Source organism: Castor canadensis, chromosome 2 (genome assembly GCF_047511655.1).
Source record: "Castor canadensis chromosome 2, mCasCan1.hap1v2, whole genome shotgun sequence".
Classification (NCBI taxonomy): Eukaryota; Metazoa; Chordata; class Mammalia; order Rodentia; family Castoridae; genus Castor; species Castor canadensis.
The window spans coordinates 69,511,591-69,537,211 of record NC_133387.1 but is presented as its reverse complement, the minus strand read 5'-3'; the positions used below and the strand labels follow the sequence as shown (position 1 = coordinate 69,537,211).

Here is a 25,621-nt window from a genome sequence, read left to right as displayed (position 1 = left end):
CCTGTGCGGGAGCCTCTGCTACAGGCTTTCCCCTTTCCAAGCACTGGGAAAGGTGACACTGCCCCACGTTGTCAGGCCTGAGTGTTTATTTACAGTTCATGTGGGAGGTGGGTCTTCCCCCCCTCTCCTCTGAAGTCTTCCTCCCACTGCCACTTTCAGCAGCTTTCCTGCTCCTGCTTACTGGGTGGTGCTGCTGCTCCTGCCGGCCGCCATGTTTGTTTACAGTTCACGTGGGAAGTGGGTCTTCCCTCCTCTCACAAGCTTCCCCGCTCCTGGTTGCTGGGTGTGCACCCCGCTCCCGCCAGAGGCTCTCCGGCCCGCCCGGCTTGTTTATTTACAGTCCCGGGAAGGATTCCCTTCCCCCAATCTTCAGCACTCAGGGCGCCCCACCCTCTTTCCAGCGTGTCTTAACTGTTCTTATTGCTTATTATTCAGTTTCTCTTTTTTTCCCGGGTGGAGGTCAGTCTGTCCAGGGGGCTATGCTGCTCTGGCCCAGGCTTGTCTGTGGGGCTACTGCGGTACCGCAAAGCTCACCTGGTCTGCGTCTTCCCACACCATATGGGCGCCAGCCACTGGAGGCCCCGGGGGCCCTCCTCTTTTCTCCGTTTAACATGAAGTGGAGATTCTCTGCACCGGCTGGAGATGTGGAGGGGTCAAAGTTATGCCTTTTCTTGGTGATTATGCCTGCAAAGTGTGTCTCCAGTGTCTCTCCAAGATTTCACTATAGGAGGGTCGCTTTCTGCTTCCTACCTCTAGCCGCCATCTTGGAATCTTTCAGATTCAAGGTCTTAAAAATTAGCTGGGCATGGTAGAAAACATCTCTAACCCCAGCTACACAAGAGGCAGAGATAGGAGGATCACAATCAAGGCCAGGCCAGGAAAATGACAGCAAGACTCTGTCTCAAAAACATGCTGAGGGTAGTGGCTCATGCTTACAATCCCAGCTACTTGGAAGGTAGAGGTAGGAGGATTAAGGTTCTAGGTCACCCCTGGGAACATAAAGACAAGACCCTATCTGAAAAAAGAAACTAAAATCAAATGATTGGAGGTGTGACTTAAGTGGTAGAGCACTTACCTCACAAGTATGAGGCCCTGAATCCAGCCCCTAGCAACTCAAAATCAACATCAAAAGTCTCCTCTGTACTCTTTCTAAGGAAGCTATTGTAAAAGTGTATTTATTATAGGAAAATAAGGCCACAAAAGAAAATCAAGAGAATTTTCTGGAATGATTTCCTGGGTTACAGTTTATCATCCAATTGATCTAAATATGGAAACAGGCAAAGGAAACATAAGACAAGAAGCAAAGGAATTCTAATTTGGCAATGAAGGAAGTCCTGGCACAATAGCTGAGCTCCAGGCCTGGAGTGCCTCCATCCAGCTCAAATGAAGGTGGAGCAGAATGCTCACAACAGAGCACTTCAGGAGGATGGGAATCAGCAGGATAACTAATATGCTGAACTCAGGGCCTACATCTTGAGCCACTCCACCAGCCCTTTTTTGTGATGAGTAGTTTTGAGACAGGGTCTCTCGAACTATTTACCCAGGCTGGGTTGGAACCGAGATCCTCCTAATCTCTGCCTCCTGAGTAGCTAGGATTACAGGCGTGAGCCACAATGCATGGAGTTTCTTAAAAGAAAACTCATATTCATAGGGTAGAATTTATGTGATATCATTGAATTAATAAGAACAGAAAAATTATGCAAAGAAAGCAGTTATTGACACAAAATGTGCAGGAAAGATCAAAACATCATATCTGAGTAGAAGATAGTTAAAATGTAAATACAATATGACCGCCCATAGAATTACTCATTTGGGGAAGGTAGAGGATGTGTGTGTGTGTGTGTGTGTGTGTGTGTGTGTGTGTGTGTGTGTGCACATGTTTGTGGTAGAGCCAGAGGAAAAGGCTGGGATAGCAAAGTCATTAAAGAGAGCAGAATCCTCATCCACTGTAGTGGGATGTCAAAAGATAGTGCCTAAATGCAAAATTTTACAAATGGCTAATTAAGCATGTTATTGTGTGATATATAGGTAAGACCCAAATAATCTGCATGCATCATTAGAAGGGTTTGGTTCTGGGGAGTAAGAAATGAAGGACTGTAATTTTTTCATAGCAAAGGATTAGAGTTCAGATCTGGAGTGTCCACCAAGTCTCAAGTGCTCAAGGTTTGTTTGTCAGTCTTTGACACTATTGGTAGGTAATGGAAACTTTAGGAGGGAAGGAAATTAGGTCATTGAGGGTATGCGCCTTCCCTGGGGCTGCCATTCTGTGAGCAGCTTTGCTGCATCCCAAGCTTCCCACCAAGATGCTCAGCCTCACCTTGGGCTCAAAGGAATGGGGCCAAGTGACCATGATCTGCAACCTCAGAAATCATTAGCCAAAACAAATCTTTCCTGCTTTTAAGTTGTTTAGCTCAGGTATTTTGTCATAGAAACACAAATCTGACTAACTCTGAGTACACCAACTTGTAAGTGCATGTGTATGAGCTATGGGCTCACTTTTTTATTCATTTGTGAAGATTCCTTGTTTTATTCATTTCTCAGGATTCCTTGTTTTGTCAAAAGAGCCTTCATTTCCCATTTAAAGTATCCTTGTTAGTCTATAGCTCCCTTTAGTTAATTCTATTATAGTTTCCTGTCACCCATTGTCATTACTCCTTCTTTACTTGATTCCATACCCCACAGTATAAGCTTTTTATGAGTGTTTTGGTTTTCTTTTTAGCTTCATTGCCTAGCACAATTCCTACCTCAAAGTCAGAGTTCCATGGATATCTGTAAAGTTAACAACAGTACCTCCTAAACCATATTTCAGAAACTCTTTTCCTGGGTCTGTAGCTCTACATTGATACAGTAAGCATATAAATTAACCAATTTGCAGCTTTGTGGGTGCATTTGTGCCCCATCATTCAGGCACACTGTTAAAATATTTACTTGAATATAATATAAATAATGCTACTGAAATTTTCCCTAGCATGTTACAACCAGTATCTAGTAAAAGTAAAGCAGCATTCCCTCCAGTCCAGAGTTTTGTAACTTGAGGTGTAGACCATAGGAATCCTCCAGGGAGAGGCAGCAGATTCCCCCAAATTTAATTCAAAATGTTGCATGCATAGCCATTTTTCTGGAAAGAATTCATAATTTTTATTAGATTTGGAAAGAGATAAGTGACCCCCCCAAATTTAAACACCACTGCTACATTTTATCTGTGACATTCTTTAGAGAAGCATAACAGTCCTTAAATATTTTATTCTGTAAAGTTCCAAAATATAGAAATGAGAGAGTTGCTATTCTAGATTTGAATACATGAATGCCATTTCAGCTATGTGATTTTATATAATCAGGAGTAGAACTAGGAATAAAAGGAAAATTGGTCCATATTCAATGCAAGCTGGATAAATTCTATACAGAATTATTCTTAATCTTAGACTAAAGCTATTTCACAATTTTCTGGGAAAAAAATTCTGACACTCAAATTAGTATATAAAATGTCAGAAAGCAAATTCAGGAATTTACTAAGTGTTCTTTTGGCTTACTGGAAAATAATAAGTTTAATTCTTGTTTCTTGGTGACTGATATTAATTCAAAATGAGAAACAACGAAACAGGCTCTCCAGAGAGAGCACCTGATCTGTAGTTTTCTTTGTATATGGTTCAGTTTTCCCATTAATAAAAATGTGTGGTGTTTAAGTATGCATAGTGGACTAGAATATCATAAATGTGAAATGAGATTTTATTGAGTTTTCAGTCTTGGATAGTCTGGATGAAAAATAAATTCACTGGCATGAACTAGATTATATCTGAATCGTGGATGGAAAAGAAGTCAGTTGATTCATTGGTGATATAGTATTAAAATATGAGCAGTCTTTGAGAGTGAGGAATAACAGGCTAAGGACACTGAGATTGTTCAAACAATCTTTTCTTCAGAAAGCTATTAAATTAAAAACATATTCTTTTGAATGTTAAATATGTAAATAGATGTTTGTTATGCCTTGCTGAAATTTGGAGTTTCAGAGGTTTGAAACACCCTTCAGCACATCAACTTTCAGTCTACCTGCCAGTTTACTTTCCCTAATTTGGGAAGTGATAAATTGCAAAGGACAGAGAGCTGGGGCTCAGAAGACCATGGAATCCAGCTGCTTTGGTAGTATAATCTAGTCTCCTTGGTGAGTGTGCTGAAGCATGGTACTGCATATCACAACAGAAAGGCATTTCTACAAAAGAGAACTGTAACCAGAACATTTTAATGAGATAGAAGACACCAACCATGTCAGCCCAAGTCACAAGGAGGTAAACTGCTCATTCCTTAGTAGCAGCAAAACGCTGAGGAAAAATACACTACTATTAAAAACAGAGAGCAGAGTGCTCTGGTTTTAAAAAAGAAAAAAGCAAAGCATAGGAGAAACTGCTTCCAAACTTAGAAAAAAATAGTCCCACATAGCTCTCTTATTTCCCCGCCCCCCACCTTTTTTGTTAATCTGAGGCAAAACTGAAACCATAACTTTGTGGGGTAGAAGGTTCCTACATATCACTGAAGAACCAGTTCCTACTCTTCCACTCCCTAACCAGTTGGTCATTCATGCCTCTGTCTTCACACTCTGTATTTATATAATTATTACTTAATCAGACTTTGTGATAATTGCCTCTTTGTCATTCTCCATGATTACATCACAAGTTCCCAAGAGGTAGAGAATTTGTTCATTTTTGGCACCTAACCAGGCCTCAATGATCTGTTTTTCCACAAATAAATGTGGTCATATTTCATTGATGAACAGTTGATGAAGTGAATGGCATTGTGCTTAGATCATTACTTTTAAATACTAAATTAACGTTCAATCTCCAAGTCTATTCCTAACATTGTACTAGCTCTTGCTCTTCTGTACAGGAAGTAGATAAGAGGCTATAGAAATTAGGATGTCAAAGAAGGTGAGAATTTTATTTTTTTTTTATTGTTTTGCAGTAGTGGGGGTTGAACCCAGGGTTTCATGCTTACTAGGCAGGCTCTTTGCCACTTGAGCCACTCTACCAGCCTTATTTTGTGTTGGGTATTTTTCAAGATAGTGTCTCTTGAATTATTTGTCACCAGTCCCCAGACCAAGACATCAAGATTTTTTGTTTGTTTGTTCTTTGGGGTTTTTGTTTGTTTTTTGCAGTACTGGGGTTTGAACTCAGGGCCTCACACTTGCTAGACAGGTGCTCTACCACTTGAGCCATTCTGCCAGTTTAACCTATTTTATGTCAATATCCTGCTCAAGAAGATTATTGGTAATTTGGACTTTAATAATCTAATTTTTCTTAAATAGTTGATAGATTTCACCTTGGCCTGGAGTTTTCCTTGTGGAGTTTTTTTTTTTTTTTTTTTTTAAAAACCTCATTTTTTAAATGGAAATAAAACTATTCAGATCTTTTTTGGTCTTTCATTATTTTTGATAAATTGTATTTTTAAAGAGCTTTTCATTTAAGTTGCCAAAATTCTTGTCTTACAGTTGTTCATAATATTCTTACATTTTCTTCTTGATGTCTATAAGATCTGTAATGATATCTGTTCTTCCTTTTATTTATGTTATTGATCATTCCTGAGTTAAGTACCATCTTAATTCCCTTTACATGTGGGAAAACAAAGTCCCAGTGGTGATTTATGTAATTTGCTGGTTCAAGATGTTAATATTTGCTGTGAGTTTCTCATGTGTATTGCACTCTCTTTTCTCATGTGTACCTAAAATATCCCACAAATGTTTATTTGATAGATGTTCAAAACTATCACTGGGATGAAAAATAGTACCAAGGAAAATCCAGGTCAGACAGGTCTTGGATACCCTTGGCTAGAAAAATTTACTATAGTAATATAAAATACTGGAAAATATTTCAGAACTTAGAGATAAAAAATTAAAGATCATAGCTGCTACAAAGGGCAATATTTTAAGGATAATTTTTCTTGTGAAAAGTAATCAGTAGATGATGAACACATTGACATTGGTTCCTACTTATCATGATTGTAGATGACCACCACCAATTTCTTCCCTTACTGGGCAAGCATGCCATACTCCATGAAGAGATAAAGGGCAGAACTTCCTCTTGAATCTGTACTGGACTTAGTGACTTGCTTGATGTCCTAGGACTTCCACAGCTGAGTCATAAAAAGCTTTGCAGTATCTGCCTGGGCCTCATAGAAAACTCATTGTTGGGGGAAGCAAGTTGTCATGTATAAAGTCAGATTACCCCAAGCTCACTGCACTCTAGAAGTCATGTTGATACTGAATTGTTGATTCTGAGTTCATGTCCTGGCATAGTCAATGATGAAGACCATGGACCAGGACTTAACAGTAAAGCAAGCACAAAGTTTATTGAAAGGATAGGAAAGTACCCTGACTGGTGAGACTTAGTGAAAGAGCTATGTCTAACAATGGCTGAAGTCTAGGAGATGATATAGGGCACTAACTGGCTTAAGTCCAACTATTTTACCTTGAAACTATATTTGTGATTGGTTGGTGCTGAGACAGCTTTTCACTGAACTCAGCCACCTACTTGTCCCTCATCAAACTTAGCATCCCAAGAAGGTCTGGTCAGCTCATTCTGGTCTTGGAGTCCACTACCCACATTGTGCAGTTGCATTCTGTTATTTTGGTGAGAGGCTTGTTATTTCTCTTAGAAACCTGTTGTCTCCCATGCCCTTTTATATGTCTGCTTCTAAAGTGCCTCTCTCATCCAAAATGGAGTCATTGTCCGCTTACAATGTGAAGGTGCTGTAATCAGTAGTGCTGAATGTGGCTTTCCTTTTTTTTTTTATTCATTTACTCATATGTGCATACATTGTTTGGGCCATTTCTCCCCACTGCCCTCCACCCCCTCACTCTCCCCCCATTCCTCACCCTCTCCCTCTCCCCTTACCTCCCCTCGCTTCCAGGCAGAAGAACCTGTTCTAAGAACCCTTATCTCTAATTTTGTTGAAGAGAAAGTATAAGCAATAATAAGAAAGACAAAGTGTTTTTGCTAGTTGAGATAAGGATAGCTATACAGAGAGATTCCTAGCATTGATTCCATGTACAAATGTGTTACATCCCAAGTTGATTCATCTCTAACTGACCATTTCACTAGGTCCTGATCCCCTTCTCATATTGACCTCTGTAGCTTTAAGGTTTCTATAGTAGTTCCTCTGCAGTGGGGACATCAAATACTATCAAGTTTTGGTTTTCTTACCTATTCCCATACCTCCCAAGTGTGCTCTCCCCTTATCATGTGACCCAAGTCCAACCACATTGCTGTATTTGCCCTAGATCTAAAGTCTACATATGAGAGAGAACATACAATTTTTGGTCTTCTGAGCCTGGCTAACCTCACTCAAATGAAGAAGATTTCATTCTTCTTCGTGGCTGAGTAAAATTCCATTGTGTATAAATACCACATTTTCTTAATCCATTTGTCAGTAGAAGGGCATCTTGGCTGTTTCCATAACTTGGCTATTGTGACTAGTGCTGCAATAAACATCGGTGTGCAGGTGCCTCTGCAGTAACCTGTGTCGCATTCCTTTGGGTGTATCCCCAGGAGTGGTATAGCTGGATCATATGGCAGATCTATGTTTAGATTTCTAAGAAGCCTCCAAATTTTTTTCCAGAGTGGTTACACTAGCTTGCATTTCCACCAGCAGTGTATGAGAGTTCCTTTGTCCCCACATCCTCTCCAACACCTGTTGTTAGTGGTGTTTTTGATGATGGCTATTCTAACAGGGGTGAGGTGGAATCTTAGTGTGGTTTTGATTTGCATTTCCTTTATTGCTAGAGGTAGTGAGCATTTTTTCATGTGTTTTGGCCATTTTAATTTCTTTTTTTGAGAAAGTTCTGTTTAGTTCAGTTGCCCATTTGTTTATTGGTTCATTAATTTTGGGAGAGTTTAGTTTTTTTGAGTTCCCTGTATAGTCTGGTTATCAGTCCTTTGACCGATGGATAGCTGGCAAATACTTTCTCCACTCTGTGGGTGCTCTCTTCAGTTTAGAGACCATTTCTTTTGTTGTGCAGAAGCTTTTTAGTTTTATGAAGTCCCATTTGTCCATACTTTCTCTTAGTTGCTGAGCTTCTGGGGTTCCATTGAGGAAGTCCTTGCTTATACCTATTACTTCCAGAGTGTTTCCTGCTCTTTCCTATACCAACTTCTGGTCTGATATTAAGGTCCTTGATCCATTTTGAGTTGATACCATACAGGGTGATAAACATGGATCTAGTTTCAGTTTTTTTGCAGACAGATAACCACTTTTGCCAACAACATTTGTTGAAGAGGCTGTCATTTCTCCATCTTATATTTTTAGCGCCTTTGTCAAAAATAAGGTGTGCAAAGTTGTGTGGATTCATATCCAGGTCCTCTATTCTGTTCCACTTGTCTTCATGTCTGTTTTTGTGCCAGTACCATGCTGTTTTTATTGCTATTGCTTTGTAATATAGTTTGAAGTCGGGTATTGTGATACCTCCAGCATTGCTCTTTTTGCTCAGTATTGCCTTGGCTATTGCAGTCTCTTGTGTTTCCAAATGAATTTTAGGGTAGATTTTTCAATCTCTGTGATGAATGTCATTGGGATTTTGAGTGAATTACATTAAACATGTAGATTGCTTTTGGTAGTGTAGCCATTTTTACTATGTTGATTCTACCAATCCATGAGCATGGGAGATCTCTCAACCTTCTGTAGTCTTCCTCAATCTCTTTCTTCAGAGGTTTATAGTTCTCCTTGTAGAGGTCATTCACATCCTTTGTTAAGTTTACTCCTAGGTATTTGATTTTTTTTTGAGGCTATTGTAAAAGGAATTGTTTCCATATAGTCTTTCTCAGTTTGTTCATTATTGGAGTATAGAAAAGCTAATGATTTTTGCGAGTTGATTTTGTATCCTGCCACCTTGCTGTAGCTGTTTATGGTGTCTAGGAGTTTTTGGGTAGAGTTTTTTGGGTCTTTAAGGTATAGGATCATATCGTCTACAAACAGGGATATTTTGGCAGTTTCTTTACCTATTTGTATTCCTTTTATTTCTTCTTCTTGCCTAATTGCTCTGGTGAGGAATTCCAGTACTGTGTTGAATAGGAGTGAGGATAGTGGGCACCCTTGTCTCATTTGGATTTTAGGAGAAATGGTTTCAGTTTTTCACCATTAAGTATGATGTTGGCTGTAGGTTTATCATATATAGCCTTTATAATGTTGAGATACATTCCTTCTATTCCTAGTTTTCTTAGAGCTTTTATCATGAAGTGGTATTGGATCTCATCAAAAGCTTTTTCTGCATCTATTGAGATGATCAAGTGTTTTTTGTCTTTGCTTCAATTAATGTGCTGTATTACATTTACAGATTTATGTATGTTGAACCACCCCTGCATCTCTGGGATGAAGCTGACTTGGTCATAGTGAATGATCTTTCCGATGTGTAGTTGGATTCAGTTTGCCATTATTTTATTGAGGATTTTTGCATCGATGTTCATTAAGGAGATTGGCCTGTAGTTCTTTTTAGAGGTGTCTTTGTCTGGTTTTGGGATGACTGTAATACTGGCTTCATAAAATGAATTATGCAGTGTTCCTTCCCTTTCTATTTCATGGAACAGTACAAGGAGGGTTGGTATTAGTTCTTCTTTAAAGGTATGATAGAATTCAGAAGAGAATCCATCAGGTCCTGGACTTTTCTTTTTTGGGAGACTCTTTGCTGCTTCAATTCATTTCATGTTATAGATCTATTCATGTGATTAATGTCCTCTTGGTTCAATTTTGGATGGTTATAAGTATCTAGGACTCTGTCCACTTTTTCAAGATTTTCAAATTTATTTGAATATAGGTTCTCAAAGTAGTTTCTGATGATCTCCTGGATGTCCGTGGTATTTGCTGTTATCTCCCCTTTTGCATTTCTGATTTTACTGAATTGAGGTTTTTCTCTCCTCATTTTAGTCAGGTTTGCTAGTGGTCTGTCAATCTGATTTATTTTTTCAAAGAACCAACTTTTTGTTCCATTGATTCTTTATATTTTGTTTGTTTGTTTGTTTCTATTTCATTGATTTCAGCTCGTATTTTACTATTTCTCTCCTTCTGCTTGTTTTGGGTTTGCTTGTTCTTGTTTATCTAGGAGTTTGATATGTAGCATTAGGTCATTGATTTGAGATCTTTCTGACTTTTTAATATATGCACTCATGGCTATAAACTTTCCTTTCAGGACTGCCTTTGCTGTGTCCCATAGGTTTTGGTAGGTCATGTTTTCATTTTCATTAACTTCCAGGAACCTTTTAATTTCCTCTTTTATTTCATTGATGACCCATTGATCATTGAGCAATGTGTTGTTCAGCTTCCATTTGCATGTTTTTTACTGTTGTTTTCATTGTTGAATTCTAGTTTTAATGCATTGTGATCACATAGAATGCATGGGATTATTTCTGTTTTCTTATATTTGCTGAGGCTTGCTTTGTGCCCTAAGATATGAACAACTTTGGAGAAGGTTCCATGGGCTACTGAGAAGAATGTATATTGTGCAGAAGTTGGATGAAGTATTCTGTAGACATCTTCAAGGTCCATTTGATCTATAGTGTGATTTAGATATAGGATTTCTTTATTGAGTTTTTATTTGGATGACCTATCTATTGGTGATGGGGGGGTATTAAAGTCTCCTACTATCACTGCATTGGAGTTTATATATGTTTTTAGGTCTTTCAGAGTATGTTTGATGAAATTAGGTGCATTGATGTTGGGTGCATATAGGTTGATAATTGTTATTTCCTTTTGGTGTATTTCCCCTTTTATTAGTATGGCATGTCCTTCTTTATCTCATGTGATCAATGTAGGTTTGAAGTCTACTTTCTCCAAGATATGTATTGCTACTCCTGCCTGTTTTGGGGGGCCATTGGCTTGGTAAATCTTCTAGCCTTTCACCCTAAGCCAGTGCTTGTTTCTGTCAATGAGATGGGTCTCTTGTAAACAACAGATTGTTGGATCTTCCTTTTAATCCAGTTTGTCAAACACTGTCTTTTGATGGAGGAATTAAGTACGTTAACATACAGTGTTGGTATTGATAGGTATGTGGAGATCCTTGTCATTTAGTTGTCTTTGTTGTTTCAGGGTTTGATTGTGTGCAACTGAATCAATGTTACTGTCTACTTTCTTGCCTTTTCTTCTCCCGTGGTTTGGTACTGACTGTCCTTTCATGTTTTTGTATGCTTTCATTTTCTGTGTGCAGGATTCTTTGAAGAATCTTTTGTAGTGCTGGCTTGGTGGTCATATATTGCTTTAGTTTCTGGTTATCATGGAAGACTTTTATTGCTCTATCTATTTTGAATGATAGTTTTACTGGGTAGAGTATCCTAGGATTGAAGTTATTTTCATTCAGTGCCCAGAAGACCTCACTCCATGCTCTTCTTGCTTTTAAGGTTTCCGTTGAGAAATCTGCTGTGATTATGATGGGTTTACCTTTGTATGTTATTTGTTTTTTCTCTCTTACAGCCTTCAATATTCTTTCTCGAGTCTCTGTACTTGTTGTTCTAATGATAATATGTCATGGGGTAGTTCTATTTTGATCAGGTCTGTGGTGTCCTGGATGCTTCCTGTACCTGAACGGGCATAATTTTCTCTAGATTTGGAAAATTTTCTTTTTCTTTTTTTTTCTATTATTCATATGTGCATACAATGTTTGGGTCATCTCTTCCCCCTTTCCCCCACCCCCTCCCTTTTACCTGCCCCATCACTATCAGGCTGAAACTATTTTGCCCTTTTATCAAGTTTTGTTGAAGAGAGAATATAAACAATAATAGGAAGGAACAAGGGTCTTTGCTGATTGAGATAAGAATAGCTATACAGGGAGTTGACTTGCATTGCTTTCCTGTGCATGTGTGTTACCTTCTAAATTAATTCTTCTCAAATGAACCTTTTCTCTAATTCCAGGTTCCCTTCTCCTATTGGCCTCTTTTGCTTTAAAGTATCTGTATTAGTTTCTCTGCATTGAGGGCAACAAATGCTATCTAGTTTTTTGGGTGTCTTACCTATCCTCATACCTTCCTTGTGTGTTCTCGCTTTATCATGTGATCAAAGTCCAATTCCCTTTTTGTGTTTGCCCTTGATCTAATGTCTGCATCTGAGGGAGAACATACAATTTTTGGTCTTTTGGGCCAGGCTAACCTCACTCAGAATTATATTCTCCAGTTCCATCCATTTACTTGGAAATGATAACATTTCATTCTTCTTCATGGATGCATAAAATTCCATTGTGCATAAATACCACATTTTCTTAATCCATTCGTCAGTAGTGGGGCATCTTGGCTATTTCCATAATTTGGCTATTGTGAATAGTGCTGCAATAAACATGGGTGTGCAAGTGCCTCAGGAGTAACCTGTGTCACATTCTTTTGGGTATATCCCCAAGAGTGGTGTTGCTGGATCATATGGTAGATCTATGTTTAGATTTTTAAGAAGCCTCCAAATTTTTTTTCAGAGTGGTTGTACTAGTTTGCATTCCCACCAGAAGTGTAAAAGGGTTGCTTTTTCCCTACATCCTTGCCAACACCTGTTGTTAGTGGTGTTGCTAATGATGGCTATTCTAACAAGGGTGAGGTGAAATCTTAGTGTGGTTTTAATTTGCATTTCCTTTATGGCTAGAAATGGTGAGCATTTTTTCATGTGTTTTTTGGCCATTTGAATTTCCTCTTTTGAGAAAGTTCTGTTTAGTTCAGTTTCCCATTTCACTATTAGTTCATTAATTTTGGGAGAATTTAGTTTTTTGAGTTCCCTATATATTCTGGTTATCAGTCCTTTGTCTGATGTGTAGCTAGCAAATATTTTCTCCCACTCTCTGGGTATTCTCTTCAGTTTGGAGACCATTTCTTTTGTTGTGCAGAAGCTTTTTAGTTTTATGAAGTCCCATTTATCTATGCTATCTCTTAGTTGCTGAGTTGCTTGCCTATACCTATTAATTCCAAGGTATTTCCTACTCCTTCCTGTACCAACTTTAGATTTTGGGGTCTGATATTAAGATCCTTCATCCATTTTGAGTTACTATTGGTATATGGTGATAAACATGGATCACATTTCAGTTTTTTGCAGGCTGCTAACTAGTTTTCCCAGCAGTTTTTGTTGAAGAGGCTGTCTTTTTCTCCATTGTATATTTTTAGCACCTTTGTCAAAGACAACTTGGTTATAGTTTCCTGGCTTCATATCCAGGTCCTCTATTCTGTTCCACTGGTCTTCATGTCTGTTTTTGAGTCAGTACCATGCTGTTTTTATTGCTATTGCTTTGTAATATAGTTTGAAGTCAAGTATTGTGATACCTCCAACATTGCTCTTTTTGTTGAGTAGTGCCTTGGCTATTTGTGGCCACTTGTGTTTCCATATAAACTTAATGGTAGATTTTTCAATCTCTTTGATGATTGTCATTGGGATTTTGATGAAAATTCCATTAAACATGTAGATTGGTTTTGGGAGTATAGACATTTTTATTATGTTGATTCTACCAATCCATGAGCATGGGAGACCTCTCCACTTTCTATAGTCTTCCACAATCTCTTTCTTCCGAAATTTATAGTTTTCCTTGTAGAGGTCATTCACAGCCTATGTTAAGTTTACTGCTAGGTATTTGATTTTTTTGAGGCTATTGTAAATGGTATTGTTTTCATATATTCTTTCTCAGTTTGTTCATGATTAGTGTATAGAAATGCTAATGATTTTTCTATGTTGTTTTTATTTATTTATTTTTATTATTTTATTATTCATATATGCATACAAGGCTTGGGTCATTTCACCCCCCTGCCCCCACCCCCTCCGTTACCACCCACTCTGCCCCCTCCCTCTTTCCCCCACCCCCTCAATACCCAGCAGAAACTATTTTGCCCTTATTTCTAATTTTGTTGTAGAGAGAGTATAAGCCATAATAGGAAAGAACAAGGGTTTTTGCTGGTTGAGATAAGGATAGCTATACAGGGCATTGACTCACATTGATTTCCTGTGCGTGTGTGTTACCTTCTAGGTTAATTCTTTTTGATCTCACCTTTTCTCTAGTTCCTGGTCCCCTTTTCCTATTGGCCTCAGTTGCTTTTAAGGTAACTGCTTTTGTTTCTCTGCGTTAAGGGCAACAAATGCTAGCTAATTTTTTAGGTGTCTTACCTATCCTCACCCCTCCCTTGTGTGCTCTCGCTTTTATCATGTGCTCAAAGTCCAATCCCCTTTTGTTTGCCCTTGATCTAATGTCCACATATGAGGGAGAACATATGATTTTTGGTCTTTTGGGCCAGGCTAACCTCACTCAGAATGATGTTCTCCAATTCCATCCATTTACCAGCGAATGATAACTTTCATTCTTCTTCATGACTGCATAAAATTCCATTGTGTATAGATACCACATTTTCTTAATCCATTCGTCAGTGGTGGGGCATCTTGGCTGTTTCCACAACTTGGCTATTGTGAATAGTGCCACAATAAACATAGGTGTGCAGGTGCCTCTGGAGTAACCTGTGTCACAGTCTTTTGGGTATATCCCCAAGAGTGGTATTGCTGGATCAAATGGTAGATCAATGTTTAGCTTTTTAAGTAGCATTCAATTTTTTTTCCAGAGTGGTTGTACTAGTTTACATACCCAAAAACAGAGTAAGAGGGTTCCTTTTTCCCCAAAATCTCGCCAACACCTGTTGTTGGTGGTGTTGCCAATGATGGCTATTCTAACAGGGGTGAGGTGGAATCTTAATGTGGTTTTAATTTGCATTTCCTTTATTGCTAGAGATGGTGAGCATTTTTTCATGTGTTTTTTGGCCATTTGAATTTCTTCTTTTGAGAAAGTTCTGTTTAGTTCAGTTTCCCATTTCACTATTAGTTCATTAATTTTGGGAGAATTTAGTTTTTTAAGTTCCCTATATATTCTGGTTATCAGTCCTTTGTCTGATGTGTAGCTGGTAAATATTTTCTCCCACCCTGTGGGTGTTCTCTTCAGTTTAGAGACCATTTCTTTTGATGAACAGAAGCTTTTTAGTTTTATGAGGTCCCATTTATCTATGCTATCTCTTAGTTGCTGTGCTGCTGGGGTTTTGTTAAGAAAGTTCTTACTTATACCTACTAACTCCAGAGTATTTCCTACTCTTTCCTGTATCAACTTTAGAGTTTGTGGTCTGATATTAAGATCCTTGATCCATTTTGAGTTAATCTTGGTATAGGGTGATATACATGGATCTAGTTTCAGTTTTTTGCAGGCTGCTAACTGGTTTTCCCAGCAGATTTTGTTGAAGAGGTTGCTATTTCTCCATCGTATATTTTTAGCTCCTTTGTCAAAGACAAGTGGTTATAGTTGTGTGTCTTCATATCTGGGTCCTCTATTCTGTTCCACTGGTCTTCATGTCTGTTTTTGTGCCAGTACCATGCTGTTTTATTGTTATTGCTTTGTAATATAGTTTGATGTCAGGTATTGTGATACCTCCAGCATTGTTCTTTTGACTGAGTATTGCTTTGGCTATTCATGGCCTCTTGTGTTTCCATATAAATTTCATGGTAGATTTTTCAATCTCTTTAATGAATATCATTGGAATTTTGATGGGAATTGCGTTAAACATGTAGATTACTTTGGGAGTATAAACATTTTTACTATGTTGATTCTACCAATCCATGAGCATGGGAGATCTCTCCACTTTCTATAGTCTTCCTCAATCTCTTTCTTCAGAAGTGTATAGTTTTCCTTGTAGAGGTTTTTCACATCCTATGTTAAGTTTACTGCTAGGTATTTGATTTTTTTGAGGTTATTGTAAATGGTATTGTTTTCATATATTCTTTCTTAGTTTGTTCATTATTAGTGTATAGAAATGCTAATGATTTTTCTATGTTGATTTTATATCCTGCTACCTTGCTATTGCTGTTGATGGTGTCTAGATTTTTTGAGTAGAGTTTTTTGGGTCTTTAAGGTATAGGATCATGTCATCTGCAAATGGGGATATTTTAAAAGTTTTTTTACCTTTTTGTATTCCTTTTATTCCTTCTTCTTGCCTAATTGCTCTGGCTAGGAATTCCAGTACTATGTTGAATAGGAGTGGAGATAGTGGGCATCCTTGTCTGGTTCCTGATTTTAGAGGGAATGGTTTCAGTTTCTCACCATTAAGTATAATGCATGCTGTAGGTTTGTCATATATAGGTTTTATAATGTTGAGGTACTTTCCTTCTATTCCTAGTTTTCTTAGAGCTTTTATCATGAAATGGTGTTGGATCTTATCAAAGGCTTTTTCTGCATCTACTGAGATGTTCAAATGGTTTTTGTCTTTGCTTCTGTTAAAGTGGTTTATTACGTTTATTGATTTTCGTATGTTGAACCACCCCTGCATTCCTGGGATGAAGCCTACTTGGCCGTGGTGAATAATCTTTTTGATGTGTTGTTAAATTCGATTTGATGTTATTTTATTGAGAATTTTTGCAGCGATGTTCATTCAGAAGGTTAGCCTATAGTTCTCCTTTATGGAGGTGTCTTTGCCTGGCTTTGGGATAAGTGTAATACTGGCTTCATAAGATGTGTTAGACAATTTTCCTTTCCTTTCTATTTCATGGAACAGTTTAAGGAGGGTTGGAATTAGTTCTTCTTTAAAGGTGTGATAGAATGCAGAAGAGAATTCATCAGGTCCTGGACTTTTCTTTTTTGGGAGACTCTTGATTGCTGCTTCAATTTCATTTTGTGCTATAGATCTATTCAGGTGATTAATGTCCTCTTGGTTCAGTTTTGGATGATGATAAATATCTAGAAATCTGCCCATTTCTTCAAGATTTTCTAATTTATTAGAATATAGGTTCTCTGATGATTTCCTGGACCTCCATGGTGTTTGTTGTTATCTCCCCTTTTACAGTCCTGATTTCACTGATTTGGGTTTTTTCTCTCCTCATTTTAGACAGGTTGGCCAGAGGTGTATAAATCTTGTTTATTTTTTCAAAGAACCAACTTTTTGTTTCATTAATTCTTTGTATGGTTTTTTTGGTTTCTATTTCGTTGATTTCAGCTCTTGTTTTTATTATTACTCTCCTTCTATTTGTTTTGGGATTTGCTTGTTCTTGTTTTTCTATGTGATGTATCATTAGGTCATTGATTTGGGATCTTTCAGTCTTTTTAATATATGCACTCATGGCTATAAACTTTCTTCTCAGGACTGCTTTTGCTGTGTCCCATAGGTTCCAGTAAGTTGTGTTTTCATTTTCATTGACTTCCAGGAACCTTTTATTTTCCTCTTTTATTTCATCAAGAAGCTATTGTTCATTAAGCAATGAGTTATTCAGTTTCCAGCTGTTTGCATGTTTTTTGTCTTCATTTTTGTGGATGAGTTCTAGTTTCATTGCATTGTGATCTGGTAGAATGCATGGTATAATTTCTATTTTCTTATATTTGCTGAGGCTTGCTTTGTGCCCTAGGATATGATCTATTTTGGAGAAGGTTCCATGAGCTGCTGTGAAGAATGTGTATTGTGTAGAAGTTGGATGAAATGTTCTGTAGACAACAACTAGGTCCATTTGATCTATGGTATGTTTTAGATCTTGGATTTCTTTATTGATTTATTGTTTGGATAACCTTTCTGTTGATGATAGTGGGGTGTTAAAGTCTCCCATGACCACCTGTTGGAGTTAATATATGCTTTTAGGTACTTCAGGATATGTTTGATGAAATTGGGTGCGTTGACATTGGGTACATATAGGTTGATAATTGTTATTTCCTTTTGGTCTATTTCCCCTTTTATTAGTATGGAATGTCCTTCTTTATCTCATTTGATCAATGTAGGTTCAAAGTCTACTTTGTCAGAGATAAGTATTGCTACTCCTGCCTGTTTTCAGGACCATTGGCTTGATAAATTTTCTTCTAGCCTTGCATCCTAAGCCTATGCTTATATCTAATGGTGAGATGGGTCTCTTGTAAGCAACAAATTGTTGGATCTTCCTTTTTAATCCAGTTTGTCAAATGGTGCCTTTTGATGGGAGAAATTAATTCTCTTAACATTGTGTTAGTATTGACAGGTATGTGGTGATTCCTGTCATATAGTTGTCTTAGTTGTTTGAGGGTTTGATTGTGTGTAGCTAAATCAATGTTAATCTTTTCTTTCTTGCTTTTTCTTTTCCTGTAGTTTGGTACTGCCTGCCCAATCATGGTTATGTTGGGTTTCATTTTCTGTGTACAGAATCCCTTGAAGAATCTTTTGTAGTGGTGGCTTTGTGGTCATATATTGTTTTAGTTTTTTCTTATCATGGAAGACTTTTATTGTTGCATCTATTTTGAATGATAGTTTTGCTGGGTAGAGTATCCTAGGGTTGAAGTTATTTTCATTCAGTGCCCAGAAGACCTCACCCCAAGCTCTTGTTGCTTTTAATGTTTCTGTTGAGAAGACTGATATGATTTTGATGGGTTTGCCTTTGTATGTTATTTGTTTTTTCTCTCTTACAGTCTTCAATATTCTTTCTTTAGTCTCTGTACTTGTTGTTTTAATGATAATATGTCATGGGGTAGTTCTATTTTGGTCAGGTCTGTTTGGAGTTCTGAAGGTTTCCTGTACCTGTGTGGACACAGTTTTCTCTAGATTTGGGAAATTTTCTGTAATTATTTTGTTGAATATGTTACACATTCCTTTTTCTTGCACCTCTTCTCCTTCTTTAATGCCCATGATTCTCAGGTTTGGCCTTTTGATTGTGTTAGTAAGTTCTTGCATTTTCTTTTCACAGGTCTTGAGTTGTTGAACTAATAGTTCTTTGATTTTTCCTTTAATTACCATTTCATCTTCAAGTTCTGAGATTCTGTCTTCTGCTTGTTCTAATCTTCTGGATTGGCTTTCCATTTTGTTTTGCATTTCTGTTTCATTCTTTTTTCTGAGGTTTTCCATATCCTGAACCTCATCCTGAGTTCATTTATCTCTTTATTTATAATGTTCTTTGTTTCACTTTGGTGTTTATACAGTGATTCTATGGTTTCTTTTATTTGTTCTTGTGCTTTCTCAAATTCTCTAATTTTGTTGTCTGGAATTTCTTGAGTGTCTCCTGTACATTTTGGTTGACCATATCCAGTATCATCTCTATAAAATTCTCATTGATTACTTGCAGGATTTCTTCTTTCAGACTGTTCTTTTGGGCTTCATTGGGTTCTTTGGCATAGTTTATCTTCGTTTTGTTGGAGTCTGGACCTGAGTATCTGATTTCTTCATTTCCCTCTAGTTCCTGTACTAATTTATTATTGGGGGGGAAATTATTTCCTTCTTTTTTCAGTCTTCCCATCATTGCCCTTGCTATTGTTACTGTTCCTATACTGTGTGTAATTCAGTATTGTCTAGCTTGTAATAACAATGGTGATATCTAAAATGGAAAGGTGAGAGGAGAGGGAAAGCAAAGAAGGTAAAGAAAAAGGGAAAAACAAAACAAAACAAACAAAAAACCCCAACCTAACAAACAAACAATAAACAGAGCCAAAGCAATAAACAGGGAGAGATAGTGTACTAATCAACAGTAAGCTAAACAGGCATTAGAAAGACAGAGAGAGGATAATGAAAATAATTTTAAAAAATAATAAATCAATAAATAAAAATAAAAAAGACAAAAACCCACAAGTTCAAATGCAATAAAGTTTCAGTCTTAATAAGTTTGGTGTTAGTCCTTCAGTCTCCAATCCTGAACACTTCTCAGTGTTGTGAACTAGTTCTGTCATTTTCTCATCAAAGGGGAAAAAAGCAAACAAACAAAAAAAATCCCAAGTTCAAATGCAATACAGTTTCAATTAGTCCTTCAGCATCCAGTGTTGTTGTCTCATCAAAGAAGAAAAAAAAGGGGGGGGAGGGGAGTCTGGAGACAGCTTTGTGAATGTCTATCTGAGGCTGTAGCTCACCTGCCTCCTACTATCAGCCATCTGCTGCTGCAGGCTTTTTTATTTAGCGTTCTCCTGGATGCATGTCCCTTTTGTTTTCTCCAGTATACAGCCCTACTCACCTTTTGCAATTGTAGACTTTTTTGCGTGAGGAGTGGCCCTTTCCCCTTCTCTGGTGGTGCTTTCCACATGACAGCTGTAGTTACAAGCATTTCCCTCTCCAAGCACACTGGGGGAGGTGGTGCCACTCTTGCATCCTCCCGCCCACTTGTTTATTTACAGTTTGCCTGATGGATTGCCCCTCCCCCATTCTCCAGGGCTTGGGGTGCCCCACCCTCTTTGCTATGTGTCTTTTGTTTTTTAAGCTCCTTATTTATTATTCAGTTTTTTTCTCTCTTTTCTTTTTCCCTGGGTGGGGGTCAGTCTGTCCAGGGTGCTATGCTGATCTAGCCCAGGGTTGTCTGTGGGAGTACCACATGCCGCTTAGCTCACTTGGGAGCTGGCATCTGGTGGTGCAGGAGCCCTCCTGGTTTCTGTTTAACGTGGAGTGGGGATGTTATGTGTGGGCTGGTGGTGTGGAGGAGTCAGAGTTTTGCCTCTTCTTGGTGGTTTTTCCTGCAAGGTGTATCTACAGTGTCTCTCCAAGATTTTGCTTTAGGAAGCATGCTTTCTGCTTCCTCCCTCTAGTTGCCATCTTGGAATCTCTTCAGGAAATTTTCTATTATTGTTTTGTTGAATATGTTATGAATTCCTTTTGCTTGTACCTCTTCTTCTTCTTCAATACCCATGATTCTCATGTTTGGTCTTTTTATAGAGTTGGTGAGTTCTTGCATATTCCTTTCACAGGTTTTGAGTTGTTTGAGTAATAGTTCTTCATTTATTCCTTTAATTTCCATTTCATCTTCAAGTTCTGGGATTCTGTCTTCTGCTTGTTCTTGTCTGCTGGAGTGGCCCTCCTTTTTGTTTTGCATTTCTGTTTCTTTTTTTTTTTTTTTTTTTGAGGCTTTCCATATCATGGCTCACTTCCTCTTTAATATTGTCAATTTTCATCTTTAATTCATTTATCTATTTATGGTGTTCTCTGTTTCACGTTGGTAGTCATTTAGGGCTCCTATGAGTTCACTTATTTGTTTTTGTGTCTTCTCATATTCTTTATTTTTATTGTCTTGGAATTTCTTGACTGCCTCCTGTACATTTTGGTTGATCTTGTCTAGTAACATCTCCATGAAATTCTCAGTGATTTCTTCTTTCAGAGTGTTCTAGTGGGCTTCGTTGGGTTCCTTGGGATAGTCTAGCTTTGTTTTGTTGGGTTCTGGAACTGGGTATCTGTTTTCTTCATTTCCCTCTGCATCCTGTACTAATTTATTTTGGGGGGGAGAATGGTTTCCATCCCTTTTTTGTCTTCCCATCATTCCACTTGGTGCTGTTCCTATCCCTGTTCTGAGTGTAATTTAGTATTAGCTAACTTTCAGTAGTAAAACCAATGAAACCAAGAAAGAAAGAGAAAAAAGAAAAAATAATAATAAAAAACAAATATAGAACCAAAGAAATCAACAGAGAGAGATGGTGGACTAACCAACAGTGAGCAAGACAGGCACTTAGAGAGAAAGAGAAAAAAGAAAAAAAAATAGAGAACCAAAGAAATCAACATGGAGAGATGGTGGACTAACAAACAGTAAACAAGATAAACACTTAGAGAGAAAGAAAAAAAATTCCAGGTTTAGGAACGATGGAATTTCAGTCTTAGTACTTCTGGTGTTACTCCTTCAGCATCCAGTCCTGGTGTTGGTATTTAAGCAGTAGCTCTGTTGTAGTCTCACCAGGTGGTTGGGTCAGGAGAAGAGTTTTGTGAACTGCTGTCAGCACTATTTCAGGCAGTGGCTCATCTGCCGCCTACTGTCAGCTGGCTACTTTTGCAGGCTTTGTTTACTGAAACTTCACATGGAGAGCTGCCCCCTCCCCCCTTCTCTGGTAGAGAGGCTTGCCAGCCATCTACTTTTGCAGGCTTTGCATGGAGTTCAGCTCCTTGCCACTCCCCTCCTTCTCCCGTGCACTCAAGGCACCCTGCCCTCTTTGCTGGGTGTCCTTTTCAGCTCCTTGTTTATTATTCAGGGTTTTTTTTGTGGGGCATGGGTCAGTCTGTCCAGGGGACTCTGCTGGTTTATCCCAGGGGTGGCTGTGGGAATACTGTGTGCTGCTTATTTGCTCACCTGTTGGTCTGTGTCTCCCAAGCAGGTTTGGAGTTGGCATCTAGTGGCATGGGAGCCCTTCTGGTTTCTCAGTGTAACATGGCATGGAGAAGCTTTGTACAGGCTGGAGGTTCAGGGTGTTGGAATTTTACTTATTCTTGGTGGTTTTTTCCTGCCAAGTGTGGCTCCAGTGTCTCAGCAAGATTTTTTATGTACAGAGCTCATGTTGTCTGCTTCCTCCCTCTAGTTGCCAACTTGGATCCTCCTGCCTGAATGTGGCTTTCTAATCCATTCCTGCCAAAGTACCAGGAATGTGGGCAAAACCATCTTCTATACTCCTGATCAGCCATCTGCCAGCTGAATGGCACCAAGAGACTTTAGTTGATCCTGTATGGAACAGAAGAAGCAAACCATGCCTAAACCAATGAAATCATTAAACACACTTCTTTTTTTTCTAAACCACTGTTTTCGCATTGTTAAGCAGAAAAAGAAAGCCAGAACAATGATAATTATAAATGGAAGCAAAAATCCCTATACTCTGGTTTGAGAAAGATATGTTGGATATTCTCAAATATCTGCCCAAATTGGCCATGTACTTATAATACATATCCTAAGCAATTTCATTATTCACCTGCACAGTACTAGGGAAGGAATACAATTTATAAAAACTAAAGGTGTTCCAGCCAAGAGTTATTTCAATTAAGGACAATTGCTTATTTCCTAATTGATCTTCATCTAATTCAGAATTTTTAAGGTGCTATGATAAAAGGACTAATGTAACTCAAGACATGAGCTGTGAGGTTTGGGCTGTAGATATATGGAATGGCTCAGATTTCAGAAGGCTTTGCAACATATTTATGTGATGAAATGAACATGCAATAGGGGATTCACTTCTTGAGAGAATTCTATCTTTCTGAATGTTAAAAGGTTTTATAGAGGGGGTACATGAAGCCCCATGCAACTTAAATGTTATAGCTCTGCAGTACTTTAGCCAAAAGAATCATAAGCGATATAGCAAAGGTGAGCATATAAATAAAAATACCAAATTTAATCAAATCTCTAGTGTTTTCTAAATAACATCCTGGTTCATAAATTACTTTTGGTAAAAGCCTAATAATTTTGTGTAGTGAGAACTTACTTGGTAATTGTATGGTAAGTAGTTGAATATGTATATTGTGAGTTTTTAATCTTTTTAATGCAAAACAATTGTATGTAAACAGAAACTATAGTCAATATCTAAAGTCATTTCTTCATTTCCTGCTCAGGTTGGGAAGTTGATTTTTGATTCTGTCTTCCACCTTCCCTATTCTTGGCCAAGAATAAAAGTCTCCTTTGGCCAGGTGCCCATGGCTCATGCCTGTAATCCTAGCTCCTCAGGAGGCAGAGATCAGGAGGATTGTGGTTTGAAGCCAATCTAGGGGAAATAGTTTCTGAGACCTCTACCTCAAAAAAAATCCATCATAAAAAAGGACTGGCAGGTGGCTCAAGTGTAGAGTGCCTGCCTAGCACATGTGAGACCCTGAGTTTACACCCTAGTACCAAGAATTCTCCTTTTCTAATCAATAGGTTATCAGTCATTATTGATTCCACAATTTAGAGGGGTGGGGGAAGAAATACCCAGTTAATGTTAAGAAAAAATTTGTGACACTTAAATTTAAGATATTTTAAGCTGGCACCAGTGACTCATCCTGTAATCCTAGATAGAAAAAACATATTTTTGTGGGATATATAAATCTTAAATTTCCTTTTTTTAAAATATGGAACACCTCACAAACTTGTGTACCATCCTTGCACAGGGGCCATGCTAATCTTCTCTGTATCATTCCAATTTTAGTATATGTGCTGCCAAAGCGAGCACCTCATCTTTATTTTTTTATTGGACCTAAAGTAAAGCCAAAAGATTTTGGTAGAGGTAAAAAAAATCTATAAATATAATGTCCCATAGACTGTACAATCATACCTATATAATGTTCCTAGTCTTTTATTTGGAGGAGTAGTTTTTAAATATTTTAAAACTTTATTTATGTATTTATTTATTTTTTGGTGGGACTGGAGTTTGAACTCAGGGCTTCATGAGGTGCTCTACTGCTTGAGCCAGACCTCCGGTTCTATTTATTTATTTATTTTGGGCAGTACTGGAGTTGAACTCAGGGTCTTGCATTTGCTAGTTAAGGTTTTACCACTTGATCTATGCTGCCAGACCTTGAAATAGTTTTCTTATTTTTTATTATTACTATGTTTTTGATAGTACTAGGGTTTGAACTCAGAACTTTACACTTGCTGGGCAAGGTCCCTATTCCTCCTGTATGTATCCTCCCCTTAGCGTGTGACCCATAATAAGCAATAAGACAGGCATAGCATTTTTGCTAGTTGAGATAAGGATAGCTATACAGAGAGATTCCTAGCATTGCTCCCGTGCACATGTGTATTACAATCCGAATTGATTCATCTCTACCAGACCTCTTCACTACTTCCTAGTCCCCTTCCCATATTGACCTCTGTCATTTTAAGGTTACTATATTAGCTCCTCTACAGTGGGTACATCAAACACTTTCAAGTTTTGGGTTTCCTACCTTTCCCTATTCCTCCAGTATGTGTTCTCCCCTTAGTGTGTGACCCATGTCCAATAATATTACTGCATTTGTTTTAGATCTAAAGTCTGTATATGAGGGAGAACATATGATTTTTTGCTTTCTGATGCTGGCTAACTTAGCTTAAGATGATGTTCTCCAGTTCCATCCATTTACTTGCAAATGATAAGATTTCATTCTTCTTCATGGCTGAGTGAAATTCTATTGTGTATAAATACCACATTTTCTTAATCCATTCATCAGTAGTGGGACATCTTGGCTGTTGCCATAAGTTGGCTATTGTGAATAGCACTGCAATAATAAATACTTTTAAATATTTATTTATAGATTATGTAAAATACATCTTTTTCAACCTTAAAAATTTTTGAAGTTAGAACACATTTGAAAGAATATTTTTCAAGGAGGTTGTAGTAAAGTTAGAATTACTTCTGCAATGTCAAAGAAGAGGCAGAAGGTAACACCAATGGGTCTACATGGTTTCCTTTGGGTAGTTAATGTTATGGAACATTAATTGGTGTTTGGAACATTAATTGGTGTTATGGAGCATGATTGAGGTAACAAGCTTTTCCTTTTTCCCTACCTCACCATAGGGATATTTTCTAATTCACTTGATTTATTGTGAATAAGTGGTTGGCATACTAGCTAGCAAAACACTTCCCTTCCCCATGCTGCTAAATTCCTGACATTGTAACATGTTTGGCTCAAAAAAGGAAAGCTTTCCCATTTGGGCATCCTTGGTAAGATGCTCTCCTGATGGACATATTGTGATTCACTTGAATTGTTTCACAGTCCATTCTTTTGGAGATTTATAAGGTGCATCATGGTTTCTGAACATTTCAACTGCCTGTGGGCTTGTGTGGCCAACTCTGAAGTCCATGACTCATGAACTTAAGACATTAGCTAATTTTCCTAGAAAGAGCTAGTTTCAAATTCCTTTTAGACAGGACTGACTTTTCCTCTTCTCAATGTGTTCAAGGTGTGATATTTTTATTTAATCTGAAGTCACTTCTGACTTCTTCAGGGTCTCATTCTTCTCCAATAAGTAACTGTCTTCACTTCTGACT

The 25,621-nt window shown here is 37.9% G+C and overlaps 1 non-coding gene across 1 annotated transcript; it reads right to left on the bottom strand.

Annotated features, from left to right (window-relative positions):
* Nucleotides 1–23,717: 23,717 nt before the first annotated feature.
* Nucleotides 23,718–23,824, bottom strand: LOC141420975 (U6 spliceosomal RNA). Its single transcript, XR_012445684.1, has one exon. It is a non-coding gene; the product is annotated as a U6 spliceosomal RNA (small nuclear RNA).
* Nucleotides 23,825–25,621: the final 1,797 nt, after the last annotated feature.